The sequence below is a fragment of the Phasianus colchicus genome, chromosome 1, assembly GCF_987193195.1.
Source record: "Phasianus colchicus chromosome 1, bPhaCol1.hap1.1, whole genome shotgun sequence".
Classification (NCBI taxonomy): Eukaryota; Metazoa; Chordata; class Aves; order Galliformes; family Phasianidae; genus Phasianus; species Phasianus colchicus.
In genome coordinates, this window is record NC_143436.1 from 104,173,707 (window position 1) to 104,198,398 (window position 24,692).

At 36.4% G+C, this 24,692-nt stretch overlaps 1 long non-coding RNA gene across 1 annotated transcript in view; it reads right to left on the reverse strand.

The window, feature by feature from the left end:
• The window catches only part of LOC149919922 (uncharacterized), a 65,297-nt gene extending 46,937 nt beyond the window's left edge, over window positions 1-18,360 (reverse strand). Inside the window, exons 1-2 of the long non-coding RNA XR_016463837.1 lie at window positions 18,302-18,360; window positions 1,773-1,866 (exon numbers count right to left, since the gene is read on the reverse strand). This is a non-coding gene — a long non-coding RNA (uncharacterized LOC149919922). The remainder of the gene's footprint in view (window positions 1-1,772; window positions 1,867-18,301) is intronic.
• Window positions 18,361-24,692: the final 6,332 nt, after the last annotated feature.

Genomic DNA, 24,692 nt, shown 5'->3' on the forward strand with positions numbered 1-24,692 from the left:
TACTATTAATCCTTATTATAAGACTATAGCCATGTCACATGCATCTATTTCTATCCATACCAGTTAGTGTCTTCCAAGCATGTGTTATCAGTACATTTCAATTTCACTAACCATCCTGTGGCAAGAGAAGAATTAGTTTCAATGTTCTGAGCTGTATCATTCAAAAAACTGAATATTTTTCACAGTGTTTGCCTAACATGGTTCAGAAAACTACCGCAGAAAAATGCCACTGCCACTGCATTTCAGTAATAAATACTGACTGACATGTAGCTCATACTGGTGGGATTTCCTCTGCGCATTTGTTTTATATGCCAACCCTAGCCACAGAAATTATGTTTGCTGCCTGAAATGCTAACATACAATTTTAGTTTGAGTTTGTCAGAAAACAAATGATACACACCACACAGTGTTTTGGGCAAATAATGCTCAGAAATTAAATATTTAACTAATTCTTTTGTACGTTTAAGTAGCTCACAGTATTTTTAGAGAACTTTAGATATTGATCATTTTTCATATTTTATATAGTACTTTAATCTGAGTACTTAGAGCCCATCCTTATAATGTGCTAGATTACCCTTGCAAGGAGTGAATTTTGTGGCTCAGAACTATCTGATAATATCTTTGGATAGTTTTCATGCTCAGTAACATATTCATACCAAGTGGAAGACTGTTAACTTTACATTCTGTCCAAAGATATGCTAAATTGTGAACAAAGTCAGAAGACCTCACCTCAACTCTCTGTTACAGGGCAAATTTTGTTTTAAACCCCTTACATTACTGCTTGGTTTTACAAAAAGAAATGCTTAAAGTCCTATCCTGCACTATCCATATCCAGTTCTTGTATTTTTAATTGAAAATTAAAAATTGAGTGTTTTCAGGTAGTCCATAGCAGAGATGTAATAAAAAGCATTAACGTGTGGAAAATCCAAATTTGTACTTGCAGAAGTAATAGAAAATACACCCCCAAGATACTAAAATGCAACTAAAAGTATGTAAATATAAGTCTATCAATAAAACACTCTGTATACCATCATTCCATTTTAGCAGAATGTAGACACTTTTATCCATGAAAACCTGGCCTTTGTTCAAACATTCAGTGTTCAGGTTTAAAAAATGCATATATTATTTAAAATAGAAATGGCAGCAACTGAAATGAAAAGGTAATATATGTAAAAGTTAATGAAGTTCCTCTGCTGACTAAAGGCGAGGTCTAAATTCGCAAAAAAAAATAGTATTAAAATTTTGTGTGTCTGTCTTTTACAGCAAAGTGATTTGTGCCTTTGCAAGATTTCCCAGCTATTTAGTTAACTATATCTTAAATGAAGTCAAAATATATTTTTAGTCTCTTTTCTCTTTCCTCTAACTCTGCTGGTTTTGCAGAAACTTTACAAAGTATCTTTAGGAAGTCAGATTATAGCATTATCGATTTTTTATCGTATTTTTCAAAATGCGTACTGACCAGACTCAATAGACATATGTCTGAAAAATGAAAAGTAGTTTCTAATCAGTAAAGGAAACATTGTTTTCTGTACCACATTAACCCCTAACCCACAGACTCAACCTAAATGCTAGTTTAGAAAGCCACACGGAGTTTACTTTCCCATGCATTAATTCTTAGGAGAGCACACTGTTTAATACCACTCAGACTATCAGAGTATTTCAGACACCGGTGGAAGCAGAACAAAACACTACTCTTGCAATCGGTTTATAGCATCACACTCTCATCCAGAGCGAAACAAAGAATTGTGAGACAATCTGCGAGAGAGGCTGACCTGATTCTTCTTTGGCCTCCATGTAATTCCTCCTGCTCATGAGACCAAACCCGGTTTTCCAAGACTCCATGTTATCATGGTTCTGGGGAAGCATCTGGAAAAGAGACAGAAGGTGGTGTGGAGTGATCTGAGCTATGTTCATCTTTCATGTATAGCTCATGGAATTTCTGAAATAAAATCAAGCTATGGATGAGTACCACCCATTAGTGGTTTCAGAATGTCTTAGGGAAGATGATAAATCAAAACTCTACTCAGAATCATCAGCAAAGCCAGGAACTAAAATCCCTGAGTTTCTATCTCGCAATTGGGCCTCATGGAGTCATAATTAATCCTTCCGTACCTTCCACTATGTGTCAGACTCTAGGAAGAAGGGCTCATTTGCGCTCATTTACATCACTAAATGGAATCGTCAGATCAGCTCCTAGTGAAGTAGCACATTTCCAGAGGCCAATGTGATTGTAACATAGAGGGCATTTTAACAAATGCCCCAGAAGCAATATGCTCACAGTAATGTAATATGGCATGTTAGCTTTTACCAAGACTAGTTAGCTAGGCTATGGTATCACTTGGAATCATATATATGGCTTGCAGTTCTGAGGCAAGTTTTCGTATACATTACTTTTTGCATTTTCATTCACAGCAACAGCATTTGTGTGACATCTACATGGAAAATAAACTAACCTGAGTTGGAAATGCCACCTGAAAACAGCAGGCTAAAGTTTAAGCAGATCAAGTGCCTGAAAATAGGGGTATTCTATAAGGAAACGTAGCAAATGTTGGAGTCCTGGAAAATACGTAAATTATTATAGCATTCCAAAATTTAACTTCAAAATAGAAATGATTTATTATATGCAAATAGCAGATAAATACATAAGGAGGTGGGGGGTAGTCTTGTGTGAGGGGGAATATATTCCAGATATATTTTCATTGAGACAAAAATCTGAGCTTTATTTCTCTCCAATTTAAAAAAAAAAAATTAATGTATTGTATATGACTGTACAATATCTGTTTCAGATAGAGGTGGAAGGACTTGTTTTTTGGCATCCCTTTAAATTACATAGTTACAACAGTTATTTGGTAATTACAGATGCAATTATAGAGTAGTAACAGTTTTTGTTACTACCAGTTACCACTAATTCCCTGGTTGTATTGCTGTGAGACTAATTGTGGTGTAATTACAACAGAGTTAATTTGTAACACTAATACACATACTAAGAGTATTACAATGAGAAAAGACAATGAACAATTCAGTCATGTGGTGAATTATCCAATAATGCTAATTAGTCCTAGTAGGTATTAAAAAGAAACTTACAGAGGAATTCTGCTGTAGCTGTGCTGCAATGGTAGTATCTTATTATAAATCAAAAGAAGACTCCATCAAGTCTTGGATGTATTCCATTAAAAAATGAATAATGCTCATAAACTCTAAAGAAAGCATTTGGAGTGGCAGTGCAGCTCCACAAAACTGATATGAAGAAATAAACAACTACAAAAATAGTCATTCCAAATATTCTTGCTAGACAGGCTACAATGCAGTCTTTACCAGAAATTTCAGCTTTTTCACCTAACGTTAGTAAAGTGTCCAACTATCTAAGGAAACAAAAGCAAGCCATTTTAAAGAACTGAAGTCTCATGAGGGCCCATGCTGGCTACAACCCAGGCTTCTCTAAGAGACCTTGAAGACTCCACTTGAAACATTCATTTGCTACATGCCTCAGGCCAGAGTTGTGAGAGCTTGAAAAGCACATTGAAAGCCTTTTCAGTCAACCAGTTCAGTCTGATGAAGAAAACAAAAAAAAATAGGAAAAAAAAAAAAAGGAAAAAAGAAAAAAAGAACAGTGAAATCAACACACAGAAGTGATGATAAATTGCAACGTCTCAGGCACAATCCAAAACTACGCTGAATGCTTTTGCTGACTTCAGCTTGTGTTACTGTCCAGTGATTGTAAAATGTGATGGGCTAACCTTGGCTAAGGGCCAAACTCCCACCCTTCTCAGCAGAACTGGGAGAGAAAATTAGATGAAAAACTTTGTAAGCCAAGACAAACACAGGAGATAACTGACCAATTATTGTCATGGGCAAAACAGATTTGAGTTGGAGAAAATTAATTTATTGCCAATTAAAATAGGTTTGAGTACTAAGACAAGGGCAAACACTAAAATACCTCTCCTTGCCCTTTTCTTAGGCTGAACTTCAACCCCAACTTCTCTACCTCCTCCAGCACTGAATGGCTAAGGAGAACAGGAAAAGGGAGATGTGGTCAGCTCGTAACAGCTCCTCTCTGCTGCTTCTTCCTTTTTGCACAATGTTTCCTGGCTCTGATGTGGATAACTCTCCTCACAAATCTGGTCTTTTGTCTTCACATTCCTAGGTAGAAGATGTCAATGACAGGACTCACATGTTGGCATTGGTACAAAAAGCACATTATCTTTGGAGCATATTCTATGTATCAGTGACATAGGATACCACAATTGTATCATTTAGATATTAAGGGCACTTTGTCTTTACAGAACAGATTGTTGTAGCATACAAACATAGAATCACAGAATCATAGAGTCACTGAATGGTTGAATCTTAGAACATTTTGTGTAGAAAGGGACCCTTAATGATCACAGAGTTCCAACATCTGCGCCCTCCCTTCCAAGGATGCTCAAAGCCCCTTCCAATATTTTCATTGATTTTATTTTTTTATATGATTTTGCAATAGAAAAAAAAAAAAAAAAAAAAAGCATGAATTAATTCTATGGAGAATTGCTTTAAATTTCAGGGTGATTGGTACTCAGAGCTTCTCGTTCAGCTTCTTACAGCTGACAACTGATAGAACTGGCCCTCAGGTTGGCATTAGGTCCATGAGGTATTTATCTATTTTCTGTGTTGACTCCTCTAGCAATGATGGAGGAAAACATGCACTGAGGCTTCCTGGCTACGTTTTCAGACATCCTTTCAATATTTATATTTTCATCCTTGCATAATTCATAACAAAACTGGTTCTAGGCTTAAAAGACTAAAAGTAATACATTGACTGGATGACTTTAATAGAAATATATATTTTCCCATGCTATTTAAAACTTTTTGACAGTAACTGAAAAAATATCACAGATAAGAACAAAACCAGAAGACTTTCCAAAAAAAAAAAAACAATTCTGTCTGACATATTCTTTCAGAAATAGCAACTCTTATTTATGCATCTCTTTAGTAGATACCAAGCTCTATGGGGTGCTTTCTCTTTCCCAAAGGCCTGATACTGACAGAATCAAAACAGTCTAACCACTCCATTAAATGTTAGTCTTTCATTCCTTCCCTTTCCCTCCAGCTATTTTTCTTTGTTTATTTAAGAACAGGTTGGTGCAAATCTACTGAGGAGAGAAAAGGAGTTTATCAAATGTTCCTCTGATTAATCTGTATCTGACTTCTTGCACATACATGCCTAACATACCTGTGAACAGAATAATAGAACAATGCTCCTCTCTTCTGTAAGATGCCCTAAGGAGACTCCCTGGCCTTCCAGCTGTGTGGAAATCTTCCCTAGGCTTCCTTCGTCCTCGGACAGTAAAGTACTCCACTTTATTATCCTAGGAAAACACTAAATTTAAAGTTATAAATTTTAAAGCACTTAGCTACTTTCCTGATGTCTGATGTGTTTGGGTTCACAGAGACAGAATCTTTCCTATTGCATGCATTTACAAATTTGGGGGGAGGAAAGATCAGATCACAGAATTGTAGGTGTTGAAAGGGGCATCTGGAGATCAATGCAAGGTTTTAAGTATTTTCTTACTGCCTTAGAACAGGAGTGCAAAAATACAGGAATGAGAAGATGAAGGATTGGGATTACTTCAAAGTAATCTATGAAATTCTGTAGGCAGCTTGAAAATAATATTCAGGTTATAAACATGTTTACCATGACCTAATAAGCTACATAGTGCAGTTATAGTTTTCTCTTCAGCAGTACCCTATAAACCCACAGTACTACAAGTGTCTCCTGCTTAGCTTTGTACTTGGTGAAATAAACTAAGCATACTTGCATACTGGGTCTCAGTTGATTTGTACTCAGATTTATATTAAACAACCTACTCATTTCTCATGCCTCCCTCAAGCCTCTCCAATTTCAGGCAGAGATGGATGCAAATGAGATTTTAGGAAAAAAATTGTTCCCCAAAACCGCCATTCAAAGTGTTTCAAATTCCTCTTGGTGATTCACATATACAAAATTTCAGTGTTGCTAAAATAATCATCAATTTAGGTGTTGCTCTGTTTTTCTTTGTGTTAAACTTCCCACTGCTGAAAGGGGTATGGAATATATCTGTTGATGGTACTGGAATTCTCAAAGACTTGCAGCAAAGAAGAGACTGGGAAAAAAAAAAATGAGAATGAAGATGTTTTTATTTTCTGTCTGATAAGAAAATGACTGTTTACCTTTGTAATCAGAGCATGATAGTTATTTGGGTATAGTGGGTGAATATTCATCAGTATACATTTACTGTGGATATATGTTTATCAGTTGCATAGAACTATCTTTTTCGTATTTCTCACAGAAATATCCAAAGTATCCATGTTGAACTGCATCATCAACTCTTCTTTCTCTGCTTCTGTCAGTCTCCTATGTTGCACATGAAATACAAGACGCTGAAATGCTTTGAGACAGACACTGTATATTGTGAATCCCATCCTTTTGACTAATAACCTTGAGACTCTGACTGTAAATGGAATACATTCCTCTTCATTATACTGTCTAAAAGGATTGTGCTCTGAAACCCAGCATTATTTCAACAAAAGCAACTGCATTTGTTAAACTCTTAGAAAGAAAGAAAAATTGATGAAACTCTTTTGCCTTCCATAATAGCTGGTTTACCAGCTGCTATTTTTTTCTGCTCTGTTTGCTAACATGTTTTAATAGCTAGATAGCGTATTGCAATTTCTTTTCACTATAATCTTCAAATTAGAATACGTTTGAGAGGGTTCATTTAATTACATGCATATAGTTTCTTCTTCAGTCCAGAGCACTGATTTAAGATCTGCTGTTGAAATCTTATCAGTGCTCTATGCCAGAGACAGTTTGCCTTTCTACTTAGCAGTATATATACTTTATTGTTAATAAATCCATTACCAATTTAGAAAGGTGAAAAAAAGAGAGGTGTATCAGACTGCAGATCTCATATGGAACCCTCATCAGTGTTATCTTTTTTTACGAAAAAGAAAGAGTTAAATAGGAAGCGTAAACAAGAAAAATAAAGGATTCTCCTTGAGATGTAAAAAGTTGTTTTCAGACTTATCTACAACTAGGATTATTTATACCACTCTTCACTCTGAGAATTTAAATATTAGATCTATATATTTCAAAGAGAAAGCTATGTTTGAAAAGGGCAGTATTGTAAATTAATGATTTTTTAAAATTTATTTTAGGAAGCAATCGGAAAATCCAAATGATAATAAAAATGGATTTTGAGAATGGTCTTTGCCTCTATCTTTAAACTATTGTTTCCTAATCTTTGTCTTAGCCTGCCCATGAATGGCTTACTCTTGCTGCTTTGTTGCTGTGCACCTGCCCTGCACATTGCAGCCAGGGAGACTCAAGCTCCGCTCCTGTCGTCTAGATGAGCCTGAAAACAATCAGAGCCACTGGGCATTTGTGCTGAGATCAGCAGCACACAGGCAGATAATAAAACTGCATTGTGCAGAACATATTGCAATACTTCTCCACAAGTCATCTATCCCCCGCAGTCAAGCTCTCATTTTGTAAGGGATTTGTATGAAGGAGTCCACGTTGTTCTTTCTGACCATTTTACTGTAATTTTTTCTTGAATGAATGTTTTCTGAAAGTTCCTGGTGCTGTAGCCAGAGACATGAAAAAGGAAAATATAGTTTTGCTGGGATTTAATGTTCACTTCCAGTCTTAGTGGAAAATGGGTATAGGAAATGCTTTTTAAAAAGGACGGATTATTTGCATAATTATATTTTGTACATGAACTGTCTATATGCTATATACATGTCCTTATGTATGTTATAATCTGTCTACATCTATATGCATGTGATGAGTTTATGACTTTTTTTTCTCCCTCCTTTAAGCGTTTGGATTAAAAGTGCTGAAATTAATCCAAACTTCATTGTTTTTCAACTATATATTTAGATAAACTGCTATTTCTGCTTTAAAGGTCTTCAGCATTATCTCCATCAGTTCCCATTTTCCAAGTGTTCTAAAAAGTTTCAGAAGTACATAGTGTATACCAAAGGAAAGAAAAAAAAAGAAAAAGCAGAACTCTATCCTCTTGATTTGGCACTAATAAAAGGACAGAGCAAGTTAGATTTACCATCAAGGTTTAACCAAGAAGTTGTCTTAACATCAGTTAGTGACATTGTCTAAATGCCTATGCCTACAGCACAGAGTTTTCAGACACTGTGAATCTAAACCAACATAACTTGAAATAATTAGTTTGACAGAAAGAGCAGCACTTGATGCTAGGAATCCTGTGGAAATATCAGAGCAGGGTGGATCAGCTGTTCCCAAGCTCTTTTCCCTGGAAATGAAGGTATTTAAAAAAAAAAAAAGTGATATGGAGCTGATAATATTATAGATTGTAGAAAGATGGAACAATATGGCTACCATATTAATCTTGTTGCCATAGTAACATCCTATTCCAGCCAAAAGGTACATGAATTGAAGAGCTAATATTTTGAGAGGGATCACAACTGAAAGCTGGTTAGAAAAAACTAGCATACTAGCATGAGAAGGAATTGTAACACCTCAAATCAAGCAGAGGGAATACCAGAAAACTCAGATCAGCAGGTGTTTTACAGGAGCATGGCAAGTATGCTAAGTGTGTTTTTGCCATTAACAATGAATCCAGAGAAGATAAGGTGTAAGTAAAATAACCAGTCTTCATATCTAGTAAAATCTTAAATGATTCAACTACTTAATGTAATGAAGAAAACAATAATGGTGCAACTGAAAGTAGTGTTCAATAAAGATAAAATGGAAATCAAAAGATAAAAAAAACAGAAAAATATAGGATTGTTTTAAGAAAAAAATTCCTTCTTTTAAGTTTTTGGTTATACGCTTTAATATGGAGATGACTTATCATTTGATTGGAAAATGTAAGCAATAATGCTAGATTATTTGGCCTTTATTGTAACATCACAGACCACTACACAATAAGATCCCCTAGTTTTTATACCACATCTTGTGATGAAATCCCAGCGAACAAAACTACCTAATATGAAACTATAGAAACTCTTTTGTAATGTAAGCATAGGAAGCAAATGGTACAAACACAATTAATCGCAGAGAGCTTGTTTTCTAATCAGGGCCTGCTGTGAAAATCTTCCCTTCTGAGTTGCCCCAAGACTTATAGCCTTTGCTCCCAAGACAGTGGCTGAAAGCAGTAGCACAAATATCTCTGGTCAGAACTGCGTGTCCACACCATGGCACCACTGGTCTAAAAATACCAGCTAACACTAAACATTCTGTGCTCTATGATAAGAAATATGACTCTTCACAAAAAAAAAAAAGCATTTAGTTCCCAGAAAATTGTGATGAGTCTTAAACAGGGAAGAGACATACAGGTAAAAAGACAATCCAGTATTCTTTTCTACCCCTTTGCAGAACCACTTATATTATTTGAATTCTGGATAGAAACCTTCAGCCATAGTTCTGCTGAATTTCAGAACGGATTCTGCTCGCTGCTGTATCTGGCAGAGTTATCAAATTCACATTTTAAAAAAAATATTATTTGCATTGAAATGTTTTAAGCTGCAAGAAAGGGTCTGAATGTGAAATATTTTGTGTTACCAGTGGGAAATCTGAGACACAAAGAAGAATGACAGCCATGCAGTCCTTCATAAGAAATGGAAGTTTAGTATGAAATATACCCACAGGAAATCTTTGAGGTAGTCAGTTTGCTATCTCAAAAGGCAATATTCATGTGATCTTTGAAAAGTCAAAGTCTTTAATGTGCGTTTGGCATTTGTAAATGCAGATTAATTTGTACATACCTCCAGCATAATTATTTGCTCCATTTGGTCCCAACTGTGAGGAATTCTGAATTCTAATTGGATGGCATTAATTACCCACTGTTAGGAATAGATAGTATTCTAAAGGATTTACCCAGTCATTTACTGGACTCCCAAATCTAATTCTCATGCTAGCAATCGAAGCGATGATATTAGCAAGTAGCCTGGTATCTCATTAGTTAAGCCTTACTTTGGAGTTTTCTGTAATTGTCAATAACTGTGAGCTAATACTAAACTCCTTGGTTGTAGCTGCAACGGGAGATGAAAAACTGAGGGATATGTGAGAAGTTAGAGTCATGTCTGTTGATACTGAGTGGAATGCTTCTGCGTATTATCAAGACCAGGGACAGTAAGGAACCAAGGAGCAAATATTTAAAGGAATGTACAAGGGAGCAGGAGACTGAAAGGTAAAGGCTTCTAAGACTTGTAAGCTAAGAGAATGAGACTTTACCATGCAGAGCTGTAAGGTAGGGTTTTAGCAGTGAAACAGGGAAAGGCACTGCTCTCTAAATGTGGGTGAAGAGAAAAAAAATCAGTCCTGTGATTAGGTGATCCCTGCTTAGCATGTGCATCACAGCAGCATTCAAACCTGCCACAATAGAATCTAGATCATTAGAAAGTCTGTCACAATATCTAACCCAAGTTCAATACTCATCACATTGTGGACAAAGGTTTCAACTCATTTTAATTTTTTGTTATTAATTAATACAAACTTTGCTACTGTTTCAGATGTTCAGAAACCAAGAATGCAAACAAATAAGCCTGTCCATATAGAAGCACTTTTCTCGACTCTTTACCCTGACTTTAGCTTCAGTACAACTCTTCTTCCCACTTCCTACTTTCATTTCCTGTCAATGCCACATGTTACATTCAGTTACACACTCAATCCCTTTAGAGAAGCCAGCATGTAATGTTTTCTTTCTGCCATTCCTTTCTTACTCATTTTCCTCCATGGCTCCACATTTACTTCTGCCTCTCTGCTCCTGCTGGGCCCACCAGAGGCTGCAATCCCTGAGGAGTGTCCTTCCCCAGCATGGGCCATCAGTGGGTAACAGTCTTCTGTGTGGCCCTTGTGCTCTGGAACAAGTCCTGTGTGGATGATAGTTACTCAGGGATGTACCCACTTGTGGGAATTGCTCAAGGGCCACAGTTCTCCAGTAGCATCCTTGTCTCAGATGGGCTGCAGACTATCAGAGGTATCTCCTTTTGCACTGAACACCCTCTTCCAAGAGTTCATCTGCAGTTATATCCCTAGCAGTGTTCCATCTCATATGCTTCTTCCATTTCTTCTCCTCTGATTTATCCCCAGTAACCTCTGAACATCTATTTTCATGCATCTTCTCCCATATCTCATTTTGCACCTTTTCTTTTGAACTCTATTGAGCAGCAATCCCTGGTGCTCACCTGCACTATTGTAGCATTTGTGCTCCCCACCCATTCTCCCTTATGTTATCCTGTTCTTTCTTTGTAATCCACCATAAGTTCAGAGAGTATGAGGATTTTTACATCCTCAGTCATTTGTTGATCCTCTTATGATCCTGTCCATTTTAGCCACTTTACCCCTGAACATCTTTGCCCAAAACTCTCTCAGCCCAGACTCCCCTATGCCTGGGAAGGCAAATACCTGTTTCTCATGACTTTCATATATTTATGAATTTGGTTTTACATTACTTCTTTCACAAGTTTGATATTGAGTTATTTGTTGTAATCTCAAGATCTTCCTCCATAGAACTGTCACCAGCTAATCTATCCTGATTCTGCAAAACATTTAGCTAAGACTGCATATTTGTCAATGTCAGACTGCATTTCACTTATCTGAGACCACCTCTCTAAGTTGTCAATATCATTCTGAAGTTTCATTTTACAGTACTTGCAACCATCCTATTGAATGTGCAGACAGTCCCACCCAAGTGCACTCTCCTGTCCCTCAGATCTCTATGGAAATAATGACTGATGTTGTCAAAAGCTTAAGGTCTCTACAGTACTGGTTCTGGAAAATATCACTTAATATAATTTCTGTTTTACTTCCTCTAAATCTGCAAGCATAGTTTTCTTGCAAAAATCTTTTCTCTCCATTATGACTCACGCAGTGCAACACCCTTCTGATCACATAGACAGCAAGAATTTGTGGGATTTTTTTTTTTAAAGACCTAGCACCAGTTAGCAGAAAGGTATCGGTTAAAGATGGTGCTAACAATCCAGAATGAGGATAATAGTTTTAGAAGGGTTTGCTAGTAGTTCCAATCTGCTGCAAAAATTTTTACATCACATGCTCTGCCCCTCAGTATTAGCATAGGGAGATGAGACTTAGCCAAAGCATAAAGCTTTGAAGACATCATGAGGGCTTGAGTAGTATATCCCACAGAGCAAGGATTGAGGTTCATTTTTCTGATTTGCACTTTGGAAGTAAACTCCTTGTCTGCTACTGAAAATTTACATTGTTTGTGTTTCAATCAGTCTATTCTGGTATTCAAAATATATCATCAAATAGGTGATCACTCATGAAATAGTATAGCAGTGTTAAATTTCAAAATAATCCCCTCCTCCTGATTTCACTCACCCAGGAAGCAAATAAGCACAATGAAACATATAATGACATGAAAATAGCTGTTTGCTTTTCAAGATTGGAATTACTTCATTTTTGAAATAGATGCAACTATGCTTCCTGGTCAAGAGGTTCACTTTGCTACTGCCTTCTCCAGTTCCATAAGTATAAAATAAGTAAACACCAAATAACTTCCTGCTCCCCAAGCAGATTCATTCTGTACTCCTGTACTTTGCTATGTAATTTCACACTCCTCCCACAGCTCAGATCTACTACCAGACTTTTGAGAGAGCAGGGAAGCTTATTGTCATGTGTTTGAACCATCTTGTGACTTCTATTTTTAAAGTAATGTACTGGTGTCTCTCAAATGAAGAGGTTAATTTTTCAGCACATTTAAGTGGGACATATAGGCTATGAAAGAGTCATTTTGCAAAGACTTTTTTTAAAACGTCCCTTTTTTTGTGTATGTAATAGCAATTGGATCATACAGCACCACTGAAAGTTTAATGATGTAAGATATCCACAATTAGAAGATATAAAACCATTGTTTTTTTTCCCCACATATGTAGTAGCTTAAACACCTTGTTTTAGTCTTAGTTTATTTTCCTCAATTCAAGAATAAAGTGTTTACTAGATATATGTTAAATTCAAAATACAAGTGAATCCCTGATTGGCTGGATTGATGCTTTAAAAGCTTGTAGCCATGGGGAAACATCAAGTGACAGGAGGGAATATGACAGTGTCATAAAACATGTGAAGTACAGAATGAGCGATCTCTGAATCTTTACACCAACAGCAGTTTATGTGTCTCCATATGTCATACACAGAATGCTGTTCCTTGGGGTGAAGAATTTTTTATGTTAAAATGAAACATTATATAACTTCTCTCAGTACAATGATGGGCTTGGAGTCAATTAAGTTTACCACAGTGCTATTGGAGACAGAGGCTATGACACACGGCAAATGGAGAATATTGCCAGAGCAATGAGAGAGAATGTGGAAATAAAAACTGCAAAGAGCAGCATGGTCAGGCACATCTAGAGTGTACATCAAAATAACAAACTGACACCAGCAACGACTTCCTTTTTCACACGCAAAAAGTGCTGAGAACTTCAGTAATATAATTTTCTTTACAAGTCTAATCAATAGACTAGCAATATCGCAGTTAAATGGCAACCATGTTTCTGATTTGCCATGACTAAAGCTCAGCCTGTATAGATATTTTCCTTCTAAAACTATAATTGCTTCAAGTTGTAATTCACAAATGCCATATGTGCAATCTCCTCTGCCCATATTCTATGCTATTTAAAATACATTCTGAACAAAGTTCTTTGCAAAAGAAATAGCACTGACTTTATCAGTTCATATAATTCTTCCACAAGATCACCATTAAAAAAAGTCAACAAACTCTCCAGAGATAGAATGGTAGCTGGTTGGAAGTACTGAATTGAAAGCTTCTGTTATCACTGCTCTTCTACAAAATAAAAAAAATACAAATAAAAATAGTTGTCACTTATCCCAAAACCAGTGTATGAACAGGTCTGTCTCCCCGGTATTTTGAACATCATTTTCTATGGTCCCAGGCATATTCACACACACAAAAAAAAGAATGACTCTAATTGAAAATAACCTACTAAATAAATAAGCAAGTTATTTACATGACTCTGCAAACTTTGTCTGTTATGTGAAATAGAAATCTATTTCATAATCATGAAAGTGAACAGGAAGGACTGGATTGTCTTTCTGCTGCAACTGTTCTTATATTTATCTTTAAAATGGATCACTCCAGTAATTTCTGCATCAGAGCCTTAAAACAGGGATATGAATTGCCAGTTACTACAAAATTAAAACAGGCTCCACTAGGAGAAAAATAATTTTATTTATTTCCAATTAAAATGAAAGGGATGGTGAGAAGCTAAAAATTAAAGATTAGGTCTTTAGGGTCAATTTTAGAATAGGGTAGGGTAGAACAGAACAGTTGGAAGGGAGCTATGAAGGTCATCTAGTGCAACTGCAGGACATGAATTTGCAAGATGTCATTCCACTGACAAAATCAAGTTCTTAGTTCAAAGCACACTTTTCAGACCAATAACATCTTTCATAAATCATAGCCTTATGCAGAAATACTAATCAATATAATTGTAAGTAAAGGTTCCATAAAACACTTACTATATTGCATGAAGGTTCATCAGAAAACACACAAGCTAAAATCCAAGTTAGGAAGAGCAAGAAAGTCAGTAAGCCCTCTTCTGCACCCTCAACCAAAGATATCTATGAAACTGCTCTTGCCAGAGTTGAATATATTTCCAGAAAAGCTCCCACTTTGGCATATTTGAAAGGTTTTAAAGAAATCTGTTAAAGAGAAAGAGTTAGTACAAGTATGATACCTACCAGCATAAGTATGAAACTTTATTCAAGCCTTGTGAATTTTTCCTCTCACTTTTTGATACTTACAATTTTATCTGTATGTTAGTGCAGTTCTGTACAGGTCATCCACTAGGTATCTCATCCTCAAAGAAATTCCTTCCATTTTTAAAATTTATCACTTCTTATTAAAGAAGAGCTAATCGCATGGGACATCTCAGCAGAATAAGATAGAAATAATGTATTTCATGTTGTTCAGCATCTCCTTTTCAACAGTTAGACTTTAATTTTATTACACTAGTAACTATGAATAAATGCTGTAATTCTACTCAATTTTTCATTAAAGAAGGTATGATCTCCACCACCTCAACAGTAGTGCTGTTGTCCTTTTAGGGAAAACATTTTCTTCTCTCCCCATGGAGGTTAGCAAACTAACAAGACAGACTTGATTTTTCCTCCACTGGAAAGCTCTGTCTTTTCTGTTTCCTTCCAACCCAGTGATACTGGATTGACAAGAGAACCAGCTGATGGACAGCTGCAGGGTGGGCTGTGACAGTCCAAATTGCAGGGTTATGCTCTTGCTTACGCTCCCACACACAAGCTCTCAGATCACAATTTCTCCTATAAAAATAGTCAATATAATCTTTTTCAAGCTTAAAACTTTATGGAAACCCACATAATCCTTGAGAGAGTAAAAGGGAAGCTCTCCAGTTCCTGATAACAGTCTTGCAACAGTACATCAGTACAAATAGTACAAATACTCACCCTTTCTTCTGTATGCACTATTGCTTTATATGATCATCTGCTTATTGTCTCCCACATTATAATTTGTTACCTTACAGTATTACACACTATGAGACTATTTTCTGGGGAGATTGCAGAATTGCAGATTTGCAGATTTTAACTCCAGATTGAGTTATAGGCCACTGAAAAGTGATAGCAGCCACAATAGAAAAATATTGCTAGCTCCAATTCTGCCGAGCCAGGTGAAAAAGGCAATAGCTTTCAATTCTCAATTCACTTATTCTGCTTGCTGGAATGAAAGAAGGAAATGCTGTCTCCTTTACTTCATAAAACACAAGATGTGAAAACAAACCTCTAGAAAATTCAGAGGAAGAAACAAGTATTGGCATTATTGAAAAAGAGGAAAAAAATTGCATTGAAGAAGAGTGGCTGAGGTGCACTGTGAGGAAGAATTTCCATTGCAGGTTGGAATGCTACTTCACTGTATGTCATGTTTGCTTCATTTCAAATAGAAGAGGTCACCTGAACCTCCAGGAGAACCAGCCAGTTGATTGAAGCTGAACTTCAATTATGACACAATGAATACTGTGTCCAAATAAGATTACTCGGGCCTTTTACTGGGCTACAAAAGTTTTGCCTGGTTTTAGGCTGCAACATTCTGAAAATTTAACTTCAAAGCAATATACACACACTCTTCTACAAAGCAGCAACTTTTGTAAAATATTACCATAGCTATTAACAATAGCAAAAAGCTTTTTGGAAAGAACTGCCTTGTCTGTATTGGCGAACACTCTTTTCTTCCCTCTCTATGAGCTTTTGATTTGAATTCACCCCTAACCTCAAAGGCATACTTCACTTTGATCCAAGTACAAAGGTGAGGTGCTCAGAGGCTTACTGTAGATTCTAATTGACTTTAATACAATGTATTTCAGTAGTGAGAAAAAGAATCGAAGCCTAGCAAGACTTAAAGGTATAAATTTTATCATTAAAACCATTGTATGTAGAGATAATCTGCTATGAATTGTATCTACAATACATGAAACTTTATAATATTTAGTCTTCCACTTCATTTTTTCTTTAATTGATAATTGTATAATTATCCCTATTCCTTCCCACATACATAAAAAGGCAGGTTCCCACAGGGTCTTATTTTAATTACTTTTATTTTCCTACTCTTTTCCTGACCTGCCTCAGCCTTGAACAGTAGCTATACACAGCCTATAACAATTCTACCAAAGTGATTGTTTCCTTTTGCTTTGTCATTTACCTGTGCAGATTTATCTGTTATCCTCTATTAGCAAGCATCCTGCTATGATCTGAATAACTTCGTTGTTTGGTACCTCAAGACGAATACCATTAATTTTCAGGCAAGTACTATCTTTCCAGCTTGTGTCACTGCTGAAAAGGATTTGAATCTGTGATCAGGATTACAAGGTACTATAAAACGATTCTAATAACTTAGGTCCTTAATCTATTTGAATGCTTTTGCATTTGTTTGTTTTTTTTTTCCTCCAACTATTTAGATTCTTCTTTATTTATATGAAAGCATAAAGCTTTCAAAGCTCGCATTCTAGAATTTGCTTTAATATACAAAATTTGATCCCTGAAATCATTTACTAATTGGGACTTGAAATATTTTCTATCAAAAATGCTGTGTTTTCTGTTAGCTTTTTGAAAATAGAAAAATCATAATTTAGGAGGATGAGAAACTGTCACATGAAAGGATTCCCTGGAAAAAAACTAATTGATTTATAGACTCCCTCTGTATAATGAAAGAATATTAAGATATCATAATTATCAAGTTTAAGATGTTATAATTATGAAATAAACAAGAGAGTTAGGCAAAGCAGATTATAACAACACAAAGAGAATAGATAGGATGCTTACCCATATCCTGGGCTCACTTATGAAACTCCAGCAGAGTGGGTCTCCAGAAGAGATCCTTCCCCACTGGTAGTCAGCTCTTAAATAGGTCTAGGAGAGGTGGAGCCAGGCTCCACCCCTTTTGGCAGCACAGGTGAATTGCCTTCACCTGTACTCCCATGGCTGACTCATTGCCCACCTCAGGCAATCAATCAGAGGTTCAGGCCATGACTCAGCAGTTCCCATACACCCTCTTAAAAGTCTTATAAAACATAGCTAAGGAAAAACACACATGTTCAGGTGTCATTTCATTTCTACCACCACCCCTCTAAAGATTGACATTCTTCCTGAAGAAGTCTTAATTATTTCCAGAAGCAATTTGTTGAAAAGAAACCAAAACCTCACTCTACTTAAAATAGAATGGTTCTGATATTGCAAATCCTTACATTCATTTTAAAAACTGACAGTTTATGGAAGTTCAATCTCTTATGACACTCATGGAAGCAAACTAAAGAAATATAGCCTTAAGGTTGTTGACATCAGGTATTGCAGACACCCTTTTTTAGGTTTTATTCTCATTTTAGTTGGTAAACAAAAGCTGAGTATCACCTTAGGATTACAAGCTGCAGCACAGCCTTCCAATTTCATAATACTAGAAAGATGAATATAATCAATAATCAGATGAATTACATCTTCTTAGAAGTCCAATGGGAATGCAAAGAATGGTTTTGGAAAGCACACTTTGAAGAACATTGTAAATCAAATGAGGTGAACATAAAGAACAGCTAGTGTGGCCTGAGACCTAAAACAGATGAATTGTATTTCAAAAATGACTCAAAATGGCTGATATAAAAATAAGAAATTTTAGGAGGGTGTATAATCAAAGAATATTAAGAAAGCATATAATCAAGGAAAACTGTATAATCAAATAATATTAATACATTATAATAATGAAATAAACAAGAGAGTTAGGCAAAGCAAGACAAAGAGAATAGATAGGATGCTTACCTGCATTGTAGGCTCACTCAAGAAACTCCAGTAGAGTGGATCTTCAGAAGAGAGAACCTTCCCCACTGGTAGTCAGCTCTTAAATGGGTCTAGGGGAGGTGGAGCCAGGCTCCACCCCTTCCTGCAGCACAGGTGAATTGCTTTCACATGTGCTCCCCTGGCTGACTCATTGCTCGCCTCGGGTAATTAATCAGAGGTTCAGGCCATGACTCAGCAGTTCCCATACACCAAAAGTTCTTGCCAAGTGCAAGGAAGAACGTTGTGTTTGTGTCCATGGTAAATAGATAAATGAATGAACTTAGGTCATAGCAAAAAAAGATTTGGCTTGCACAACAGAGACACAACAATACAAATAGTGGTAGACTGAAATATATAACCTGGAAGGCTTCTCTCTCACTAGTGAATTTTAAGAACAGGATAGATAAATAACTGCTAGGGATAACACAGTTACAGCTGATAGCAACCACAACATGGGGATGGACTGGGCATCTTCCTAAAATCCATTCCAGCCTGGCAGGTCTTCAAGGACAACGGTCAGCAGAAAAAAAGGAAGTTTCCAATTAACTCTCAGAAATCATGCTGCTCTTATTTTTCAGATCTGGAACCTCTTGTGATTGAAAGGAGGAGCCACTTGATTTGACAGGCTCTTGTGTTGCTTCAGTTCTTTTCATGGCACTTCTTAGCTCATCAGCTTGACTTGCCTTTCTTGGCTTTGACAGCAACAAGTCTCAAGTGAGTGAAATGGGAAGTACTAGAAAAATTATTACCCTATTTACAAACACTAGCAGACCATTACAAAATGAAGCATCATCGACCATCCATGCTCATTTTTTTCTAACATATAGATAGCATAAAATCATTAGCAGTCATGACTTATTTTTCTGTAAACTACAGAGAAGGATGCACAATTTTTCATAACCTGAGCACTGCAAAAACATCAATACGGACACAAAACTGTAAAGAGAGCAGAATTAGGCCAATCATATAGAGTCTATTACATAGTCCAGAAGGCATCTTAGCTTGAAAATATTTCTTAGGTAAGAGTTCTCAGTTTTAGACCTCTACATGAAAAAAAAAATTGATTGGTTCTGATTTTATTAGATTGAAAAATCTTTAAAAATATAGCAATCCTAATATATTACAGTAAAAAAGCAGATAGCTGCTTGCACTGAGGATGCACTGAGATTGCTCATAGGGTACGGGAGACAGGAAATGTATTTTAAATGCAAGAACAGACTTATTTTATACAATGCTATCACGTAGAGCACAAAGAAATCAAATATAAATGCCCTTTTGGAGTGTAGTTGAAGCTCATGAGAATAGTTCATTTCTGAACACAACATAAAGGTGGAGACGAGCCTAACACACTATCTATCTTTTCACCTATGATGGTCCCATGAACTAACATTTTTCCTCACGCTGCCAATAACACACTGGAGTTGGTAAGACCTTTGTCAGTTTCTTACATGAGAGCAGAATCAAGGCCAATTAGGGTAAAATATTCTTCTGCTAGGCATGGCATAGCATTACATAAATTCATTTATGTACTTAATAACATATGCTGTGAGAGATGTGATTCCTCTCAGATTATTTTGCCAAGACATCCACTGATTCAGTTTACATTCCTACTGTAATGAGCATCTAATTAGCCCCTCAGTTGCCTACCTTACATAGGCAGCACAAGATCATCCTATTTTATATTTCCATAATTCCTCCAGAAACTGCCTTTCACAACTCCCACTGCATACAAAGAAAATAAAAAAAGAACCAGATACATCTACTTGACAAAAAAAAGAAAAAGAAAAAAAAAAAAAAAAAGAACCCAGTAAAATTAATCTTTTTTAAGAGATGATGAACCTTAGAAGTTAGAAGCATTTCACAGGTAGCAATATGGAAAAATCTAATGTGCCATAACTTTACATTTCCTTTTCTGCCCTTTCAGAAAAAAGAAATAGCACTCAGAGATAAAATACAGCATGCAATATTTAACAAGGAAAAGCACTGTATGTAGCAAAACAGAAATAAAAGAAAAAATTACGTGTACACGTGCATTTTTAAATACATGGTTATTGTCCACTCATACCAGAATAGAATGAAAATTATTTAGATTCTTCAACTTTTTGATTTATTAATTTAATATATTTTTAATATGTTTTAAGTGTGTCTGAACTGTCTGAATTTACAACAGATAGCCTGAGGATAGTTGTAATGTTCTTTAAATGTTTTATTTGTTTGCTTTGTTTTAAAGGACAAAATTATTAATAGGCACTCTCCACCTTGACAGAGGTCATTCATAATTTTATATGGAATGTTCAGCAAAGCATCATGTTTTAATAAATTGTGGTTACTCTTTGAAGTAGGTGCATTCAAAGCATAAAAATGTATTTCAATAATACAAGTTGATAGAGAAATTTAAACTAATTTTATCACTGCAACACAATTCTCAGACATTACCTGGGTAACACTGCATTTTAACTGATGGCAAATAGTACAGGATAACAAAGACAGAAACCTTGGTCTTTCTGAGGTACATATTAGACGAATTATGGGGATTACAAACTTCCCCCATTTCATTCTCTTGAGGTGAAGATACTGTGAGTTATTCTATTAATTATATTTGAAACTCAAAAGATTGTTGTAGTACCTTTGAGCCCAAACTATTATGTATTTGCTTGTTTGTTTCTACCAGTTCAACCATATGTGACACATCAGACATAGTTTCACTTCTAGGGGTTAGAAGTAAGACACAGAAGACAAACAAAAAGATTAAGAAAAATTAAAATACTGGAGTGGGAGGGGAAAAAAAGAAGACAAATCAATACTTTAGATCCTGTTACAAGATTTTATCATCTCATATACACAAAGTACATGAGTGTCCTTCAATGGATCCTGAATGTCTAATGACTGAGACTTTTGGCCATCTTTGCTGCCTTTTGATTAATAAGATAGGATATACCACTTTCATTAAGTGCAATGAGCATAAAATGTAACACAAAACTCGGGAACACTGGATAAAAGCTTCATACCTACTGTTACTGTATAACAAAGCTTTGTAATACAATATATTCCAGGTACTGTCGCTATTAAGAGCTCTTAACCATCCTTACCCAAGCCCATTAATTATCATGTATCACCATGCAAGGCAAAGATAATTGGCTTTAAAGTGATCTTGAATGAACTGCAGGAGACAAACTGCCTTTCTGAAGAGGGATCAAAGTGCTGAGGATGAGTGTTGGGCAACAATCTCCTTCTCAGCCAGAGAAGAAAGAGGGAGCATGTAGGATCACAAGTCTTTGGGAGGAGCCAGGTTACCATGTCTAGAAGGCAAGTTAATTGTGTATGTTAGAGGTGAATGGAAAAATGTACTTCATACAAAACACAATTACCCGTAAAGCAGCTTTTCCATACTCAGGTAATAAATGCTACCCTTACTTTATTTTTTATGGTTCATTTTAAAGTGAAAAGAGTGAAACCAACATATATGTTCTGCTTTGCTGCTACGAGAATTTATGTCAATAAATAATTAACAACAGGAGTCTGAATGTGTATCAGTTACTGTTATATTACCTTTAGGATGATATAAAAGCTTTGATTCCTTTCCAGAGGTGCTCTGGATGTCATTTCAACTATGATGTTTTTGCTGTTCAGGAAAGCATGCTTGTTGCAATGGCCAAGTTAGGACAGTATACATCTTTCTCACTGTCTTGTGAGCCAGAGGATCAGACCAAGGGGCACTGAACAAGAGCTGAAAGGAGTAAAGCTCCCTGTGTTACGCTTATCATAGAACTGTGGAATATCCTGAGTTGGAAGGAACCCATGTGGATCATTGAGCACAATTCCTGGCTCCACTCAAGATCATCAAAAATCAGGCCATACGAGCATTCTCCAGATGCTTCTTGAACTCCTGCAAGTTCAGGGCTGATGACCAGTGCCTGACCACTCTCTGACAAATAACCTTTTCCTGATATCCAAGCTGAAACTTCTCTGTTGCAGCTCCGTGCCATGCAAGACTAGGGAAGTAATCCTGCCCCTGTACTCTGCATTGGTGATGCCTCATGTCAAGTCCTGTGTTTAGTTTTGGGCACCTCAGTACAGAAAGGACATGGAGGTGCTGGAGCAGGTCCAAAGAAGGGGGCAGGAGACTTGTGAAGGGCTTGAAGAATATGCCCTGTGAGGAGAGACTAAAGTAACTGGGGCTGTTCAGTCTGGGGAAGAGGGGGCTGAGGGGAGACCTTATTGCTCTCTTCCAATACCTGAAAGGTGCTTACAGTGAGAGTGGGGTTGGTCTCTTCTCACTGGTGACAGGTGACAGGATGAGGGGAAATGGCCTCAGGTTGCACCAGGGTAAGTTTAGATTGGACATCAGGAAATACATCTTTACAGAAAGGGTTGTTAAGCACTGGAATAGGCTCCTTAGGGAGGTGGTTGAGTCACCACCCCTGAATGTGTTTAAAAACCATTTGGATGTGGCACTCAGGGACGTGATTTAGTGGAGGGTTGCTAGTTAGGGCAGTATGGTTAGAACATGGTTGGACTCGATGATCTTTAAAGTCTTTTCCAACCTGAGTGATTCTATGATTCTAGATTCCCTCAGATTCCATTGCATAGCTGGGTGCTTATTACCTCTAATATTAAAAAGACGATCCTCTACAAAAGCAGTTGCATTATTTGCATAAGTGCATATTCTGAGTATTGCCTATTTCTGAACTTTTTATTTCATGACTTGATGAGTGCTATTTTAAGAGTAAAGGAATATTTTTTTCATTTAGTTGGACCTCTGTGAAAACAAGGACCTGTTTGCTTCTCAGTTTACAGTTACTGCTGTGATTCATGAGGGAGCCACAAACACAGAGACAGCCTAAACAGTCTCATGATTAAATCTCACACAACTGGTATTTAAATGCTTCGAGATAGAATCTCTGACCACAAGTGAGTGTCTGCCCATGGAATATACAGTATAAGCAGGGGATGAAGCCCAGCCAGCCAGAGCTCAGTCTGAGCAACAAGGACATTACTATCTGCTCTGGTCAGATGCTCAGCTCCTTAACTTGCATGAGATGCTCAGACTCCCTTCAGTGGCTCTCTAGTCCTTTTTTGCCAGGCAAACACTGCAGTTTAAAAAAAAAAAAAAGAAAGAAAAAAGAAAAAAAAAGTGCATAAACGTTTGCTTTGAATGACTTCATTCTTCTTACAGATATTCAAATGATATAGCTTCACTGATTTATAACATTTACTTTGGTTTGGCATAGAGAGATTGTACTCACAGATCGATTCTGTCAACAGACCAATTATACTGAAATGTACTTCTTGGTCTGCAGCCAGCATAATCTATAATATATTTATTCTTTGCTTCCACATTATTTACTTCCATGGACAGCCTTGCTCATCTGTAATGGTTTTGCTGTGATATAGAACAGAATTTCCTTTTGTTTTTAAAATAAACTGGTTTATTTTCAATGGGCTCACAGTTGCTTTAGCAGCATTTCACATTTAAGCATCATGTTACACTCAGTGGGCAGTCAGAGACAGATCTGTATTGCACCAGCCCTGATATACAGATAGCAGTAAGATTATTTAATACCATGCTGGGCATCCTTTACCAGGGGATTTGTTTTTATAAGTAAGGTTTCATAAATACATTTTACACAAAGTGCATGTATTTTATTTACTAGAAATTGCTGCAAGTAAGCTGTACTTTTTTGAAAGGTATATTGTTTTTGTTTTTTTGGAAATGGGTGGCCACTCGGAATTATAATCATTGTAGTTAATTCAATATTTTCTTGTAGTTGCAGTTTGGAATAAGGGCAACTCAATCATCTTTCAACTAGTCTCACTCTGCAGATACCTTCCTCTCGATCTGCCCTACTTGCTTCTGGAAACACCCTCTTATGCCTTCCTTTGCCTATCCCATCTTACAGCAGTTTCTGGACCAAGTATCCCATGCTACTTAATTCCATCCAAGGGCTAGAGAGAGTTATTAGAAAATTTGGGTCACTTGAATCTCTCCTGGCCTTCAAACACTTGAATGTGCCTCAAATAATGGACATTTTATTTACTGCAATATTACCACCCCTTCATGCTTTCATGCTTTCACGCAAAGTGAATTGTTTTGTACTCATGTAAAGAAGACAATAAAAAAATGTAGCAGTTTGGTTTTATTTGTATTAAAACCACTTGAGGAGTATAAAATAAATGCCATCCTTTCCTCGGTTTCAGCTAACAAAGCTGTTCAAGAGTATAAGAAAAAATAATTTGATAGAAATGGTAATAATTAGTAGTCATTACAAATAGGCCTGCTCAGACACGGACGAGCAGAGTTTTTGAAGACAAACTTCAAGAAGTGATCTTTTCAAGATTTACTCAGATGGTGAGTACTCAGGTGATGGAATAT